Here is a 6,532-nt window from a genome sequence, read left to right on the forward strand (position 1 = left end):
TGCTGGAATACCTGCATAATTAAGATGGGGTCTTAATGACCCAATGCCTTTTGAGTGACTTTTTTTGCTGTACTAAAACCACAGAAGGTATGCAGACACAACCAATGCTCACAGGTTGTCATCATCATAGTTTGAGAGTAATTAAAGAAAGAAGAGGATTTGGTTGGCCTATCATGTTCTATTTACATTTTTGTACGTGTTTGGGAAGTGCCAAGTGGTGGTATGGCTACACTTGCAGCTGTACAGCGCTGGGAGTTAAACCTGTCTTCGTACAGCTGAGTAGGGAAAGCGCTGCAGTCTGTCCACACTGCCAGCTGCCAGTGCGCTGTCATGGCCACATTTGCAGCACTTGCAGTGGCATTGGGAGCGGTGCATTATGGGCAGCTATCCCACAGAGGACCTCTTCCCATTCTGGTGCCGTGGGTTGTGGGAAGGGGGGGGGGCTGCGGAGCATTCTGGGTCCTGTTCCAATGCCCCGTGATGCATCGCTTTGCATCCCAGCAATCCCTGTGTTTCCGTACACATTTGGTGCCATCTTTCAACAGTTTCTGTGCAGTGCGATCTGTGTTCCGTTTCAGTCTGTGGGAAATGGAGCCCGAACTGCTGAGGAGTATGCTGACGAGTCTCGCCAGCACATTACGTTTGGCAGTTGAGCTATTCCTTAAGATCCAAAGTGACAGTGAGGAGTTCAATGATGATAGTGAGTCACGTAACACGTACAACACGAAATTGCTTGTGGCATTCATGGACATGCTCAGCACCGTGGAACGCCACTTTTGGGCTCGGGAAACAAGCACTGAGTGGTGGGATCACATCGTCATGCAAATCTGGGATGACGAGCAGTGGCTGCAGAACTTTCAGATGAGAAAAGCCACTTTCATGGGACTGTGTGAGGGACTCGCCCCCCACCCTGCGGCACAAGGACACGAGATTGAGAGCTGCCCTGCCGGTGGAGAAGCGGGTGGGTATTGCAGTCTGGAAGCTGGCAACTCCAGACAGCTACCGATCGGTCGCAAACCAGTTTGGAGTGGGAAAGTCGACCATTGGAATCGTGTTGATGCAAGTTTGCAAGGCCATTAATCGCATCCTGCTAAGAAGAACCGTGACTCTGGGGAACATGCAGGACATTGTGGATGGCTTTGCACAAATGGGTTTCCCTAACTGTGGAGGGGCGATAGATGGGACGCATATTCCTATTCTGGCACCACCCCACCTAGCATCCGAGTACGTTAATCGGAAGGGGTATTTTTCTATGGTTCTCCAGGCACTTGTGGATCACCGTGGGCGTTTCATTGACATTAACGCAGGCTGGCCCGGAAAGGTGCATGATGCACGCACCTTTCGGAACACTGGCCTCTTCAGGAAGCTGCAGGCAGGGACTTTTTTCCCAGAGCGGAAGATCACAGTAGGGGATGTCAAAATGCCCATTGTGATCCTTGGAGACCCCGCTTACCCATTAATGCCGTGGCTCATGAAACCCTACACAGGGAGCCTTGACAGCAGCAAGGAGTGGTTCAACTACAGGCTGAGCCGGTGCCGAATGACTGTGGAGTGTGCTTTTGGCCGTTTAAAGGGCCGCTGGCGATCTCTGTATGGGAAGCTGGACTTGGGTGAAAACAGCATCCCCGCGGTTATATCCACGTGCTGTACCCTCCATAATATTTGTGAAGGGAAGGGTGAAAGATTCAGTTAGGCATGGACCTCCGAGGTTCAACACCTGGAGGCTGAATTTGCACAGCCAGAGAGCAGGGCTATTAGAAGGGCCCCGCAGAGGGCTGCAAGGATTAGGGATGCCTTGAGGGAGCAATTTGAGGCTGAAAACCAACAGTAATGTTTGGTGCCCTGCATGGGAGTGAAGTGCAGTGGTTACAATGTTAGTAGGAATCTGTGTTTGCTAAGTTGATTTGCAATGCCTGTTTCTTTCCTGGGCTAAGGTATCTTTTACTTTATGCAATAATAAAAAATGTTTTCAAAGACAAAAAATCCATTTATTGAAAGAAACACAACTGTTTGGGAATCAGAAAGGGCAAGGGGGTGGGGTGGGGAATGGTACAATCACAGATTTGTGTATGTCCTGTCTGGAGTGCTGTGCAATGAGTGCTGCACTTCAGGATGGCTATACTGCATGGTGATGGGGGTTGGGTGCAAAGGGTAAGGGTCGTAGTTCTCAGGGCTGGTTGGTGAAGATACAGGTTTTGGAGGCAGCTGGTGGCGGTAAGAACCCAGATGCTGGGGAAAGTGGGTTGGAGGTGACATGGGGGCACAAGGGAAAGAGTTTTGGGACAAGGGCTGTGGGGGGGTGGGTGCAGTAGTGCTCCACCTGCATGGCTATGAGCACCTGCATAGAGTCCGCTTGGTGCTCCAGGATGCTTATCAGCCACTCCGTGCTTTGCTTCCGGTGCACTGCATTTTCCTTGCGGATCCTGCTTTCGCTCTCCCTCCACTCCTGCGCTTTTTGATTCTCTGTAAGAGATTGATGCATCACTTCGTGCAGCATGTCATCTTTGCTTTTTCGTGATCTCTTCCAGAGTTTTTGCAGTCTCTCGGCCAGTGATAACATGGACAGCTGAGATCTCAAGGTTGCATTTGTAAAGGCAAAATGCAACACTTAACAGAGGCAACATTGTTTATACCAGACAGAGTAATGATTCCCCCGCACTTAAGGAGGGCACACAGTCTACACAATAGCATAATTTTCCCATCCCAAAGAGAGCGCACATAAGCCACAGGAGCCCCAAAATGGTGAGTAAGGGGGACTGATTGTTTCAGGGCTGTACTGCCCTCTGGGTTTCTGTGCCTTGGGGAGAGCCAACAGCTGTAGGAGGCACCTACACTGAACACTGTCCCAACATTTTCCACAGGAGTTTATCCTGGAAGATATCTCGCTGCTGAGGGTAACCTGGGAAGCAAGGGAAGGTCTTCTACTGCAATGCGGCTTCCGCCCTGGCCCATATGCAGCTTGCCTGTGTGCAGCAATGGTCCTCCCGCCCCTCGCGGCACAGTGGCGCGGACACGTTAGCATGACTGGGATAAGGACCATGGTGGCTCTCCCAATAAACCTGTGCAAGCGCATTGCCCACGTTCTGGATGAGACTTTCGAAGAGATTACCGAGGCCGATTACCGTGATGGGATAGACCACATCAATGCGCTATTCTGCATCTAGGCATGCATGCATGCAGCCCTAACCCTCCTGTCCCGAAAAATTTCCTTCCTGAAAATAAAAGCCGCTTACCGGGAACCTGCTCTTCTGTTTGTCCTCCACCAAGTACCGGCTGCTGTGACTGGCTACCTTCCTCCTGGCTTGAGAAGAGCTCCTAGCTGCATGCCTCCTGGGATTCCGGGGTGTCTCCCCCCACCCCAGCACCCTCACTCCCGCTTTCCTCCTCCTCTTCCTCCCCCCACTCTGAAGTGTCCATGGTGGTGCTTGTAGTGGAGGTGGGGTCACCCCCAAGTATCGTGTCCAGCTCTTTGTAGAAATGGCAGGTCGTGGGGGCAGCGCTGGAGCAGCGGTTTGCCTCGCGGGCTTTGTGGTAGGCATTCCGCAGCTCCTTCACTTTAATCCTGCACTGCAATGCGTCCCGGTCATGGCCCCTTTCCATCATGGCCCTTGATATCTGCCCAAAGGTATCGTAATTCCTATGGCTGGAGCGCAGCTGAGACTGGACAGTTTCCTTCCCCCAAACACTGATGAAGTCCAGCAACTCGCCATTGCTCCATGCTGGGGCTCTTTTGGCGCGTGGAGGCATGGTCACCTGGAAAGATTCACTGATAGCACTCCACACCTGGCTGAGCAAACAGAAAGGGGATTTTTAAAATTCCCGGGGAATTTAAAGGGCAGGTCTGGTGGTTGGTCACCTGAGGTCAGGGCAGTAGAGTTTGAACTGATGAGCAGAGTTGCTAGAACAGGCATTGTGGGATACCGCCGAATACTTCTGGAGGCCAATCAGAGCGCATTGGGCAGCCACACTGGTGCCGCAGCGCAGCAGCAGCAGCGCAATACTCTTTATTCCTCTCAGGGAGGTGGAGTACAAGTAGCGCTGTAACCGCGGAGATACAGCGCTGTACGTGCCTTGCCAGTGTGGACGGGAAGTGAGTTACAGCGCTGTTGGTGGCTTTATTGTGCTGTAACTCTCAAGTGTAGCCAAGGCCTGGGAAGTGCTTATGGGTTCCAAAGAGGGACAAAAACCCTTTGCCTTTTTAGTGACCTTTTTTTTGCTACACAGAGCCCTTCACAGGTAGGATGATAAAACCTGTGCGGAAAGATTGACCTCATCCTAGGTTGAGAATACATAATGTATGAAGAGGCACAGATTTGGCACGGACATTGTTTTACATTTTTGTGCATGTTGGGGTCAAATAACCCCCAAAACATAAGGTTTAGGTTTTTAAATCTTTTTTAAAAATCTAGCTGTTGGTTCCAAACTAACTAAGAGTGTCCTGGAGTGTGCCTTTAAATGACTGTGTAATATTCGGGGTAGGAGGCCTAACAATGTAGTGGGCTAAGGTTGAAACAATTTTTAAAATGTGGGAAGCAATGTGGCTCCCACAACAGACTGAGTCGGGGCCTGTGTTTTGTTTATTATATACTGGTTTAAAAGGCTTCAGGTAAACTATTAACTACACAAAGGGTCTAATCATCAGCTCTTAATCACGTGAGTTAAAACAGGAGGATCAAGCATTAAATAAGTAAACTGTTTTATTTATAGGTATAGTTTGGGGAACAAGGGGGGCATTGCCCCCCCCAGCTGCAAGCCTCGGGCAGGTGTGGAATTTGGCCTTCCCCCCCCCCCCGGACTGGCCTGAATGGAGCTGCCCCCCAAATATAGAAGTCAAATTATGCCTATGGTTTTATGCACTGGTTGGTGTCATCTCTTCCCAAGAGAAAATCCAGGGAAAAGCATCTGGGAAACATTTCTTTGGTATCATCCTGCCAAGTGGGAAGTGCTTACAGGTTCCAACAGGGGATAAGGGGAGTCTCCCTTCAACTGCATGGATGTCCTGAGGTTTGTGAGGCAATCCTGCTGAGGACTGAGGAATGGGATGGAGGGCAAACCAGTCTGTGCTATTCATTAACTTCCCTGTCCTTTGCAAGCATCTCTCTCTTTCAGGAGCAAAGTTGCCACTGTGTGTCTGCCCAGGCTTTGACTGTATATATGCAAAGGTGCAAGAAAAAACTTTAAAGATGCAGCCACAAGAACCTGCTGCTGCTGCGGTTTGAGAGGCTGGGGATCAGGAATGAAAATGACCCCTAGAGATGTATTGAGGGAGAGAGGACAGTACATGCTGGAGAGTGTGTTAGTGGTTGCACCTATGTGTAAATGCTGATGCCCCACTGACTCCTTCTTCCCTCCTTTAGGGCCTTTGAGTTGAATTTCCACTCCATTTGTCCCTTAAGCACCAGGCAGGGTAAAGAATAACAATGTCCCTCTGTGTCTCGGAAACAGTGTGTTAAAGATTTGTTTTTGTTTCCACAAGAGCTGACCTCTTATGTGGCATGGAACAGGTTGATTTCTGACAAGGATCCTTTCTCTGGCACCAACAGAAACAAGTTTTCACACCAGCTACTCTCCTCTCAATGCCACAAATAGTGTGAGCCTGTTGAATTTAGTCCTAAGTGGAGCAGAGGATCTGTTCCAAGAGGTGAATATAGCTGGACCACTTGGTAATAGTGACCATAATATAATTAAATTTAACATCCCTGTGGCAGGGAAAACACCACAGCAGCCCAACACTGTAGCATTTAATTTCAGAAAGGGGAATTACACAAAAACGAGGAGGTTTGTTAAACAGAAATTAAAAGGTACAGCGCCAAAAGTGAAATCCCTGCAAGCTGCATGGAAACTTTTTAAAGACACAAAAATAGAGGCACAACGTAAATGTATATTCCAAATTAAAAAAAACATAGCAAGAGAACCAAAAAAGAGCCACTGTTGCTAAACAACAAAGTAAAAGAAGCAGTGAGAGGCAAAAAGGCATCCTTTAAAAAGTTACATCCTAGTGAGGAAAATAGAAAGGAGCATAAATTCTAGCAAATGAAGTGTGAAAATATAAAAGAATTTGAAGAACAGCTAACCAAAGACTCAAAAAGTAATAGCAATTTCTTTTTTTAAGTACATCAGAAGCAGGAAGCCTGCTAAACCTGTGGTTTAAAAAAAAAAATTTCTGGCGACCCAGTTGAAGAAAATTGTTGATGCCCGTGACCCAACAGAGTTGGGGATGAGGGGTTTGTGGTGTTGAAGGGGGTTCTGGACTGGGGAACAGGGTTGGAGTGCAGGGGTGTGGGCTCTGGGATGGGGCCGGGGATGAGGGGGTTGGGGTGCAGGAAGGGGCTCCATGTTTGAGGGAGGGGCTCAGGGCTGAGGCAGGGAATTGCGGCGCGGGCTTACTTCCAGCAGCTCCCGGTCAGTGGCACAGCTGGTGTAGAGAAGCAGGCTTCCTGCCTGACCTGGCACCGGGGACCACTCTGCGCCCCAGAAGCGGCCAGTAGATCTGTCTCCTAGGCAGAGGCGTGCAAGTGGCTCTGTGCGGCTC

This window comes from Mauremys mutica, chromosome 1 (assembly GCF_020497125.1).
Source record: "Mauremys mutica isolate MM-2020 ecotype Southern chromosome 1, ASM2049712v1, whole genome shotgun sequence".
NCBI classification, from domain to species: Eukaryota; Metazoa; Chordata; order Testudines; family Geoemydidae; genus Mauremys; species Mauremys mutica.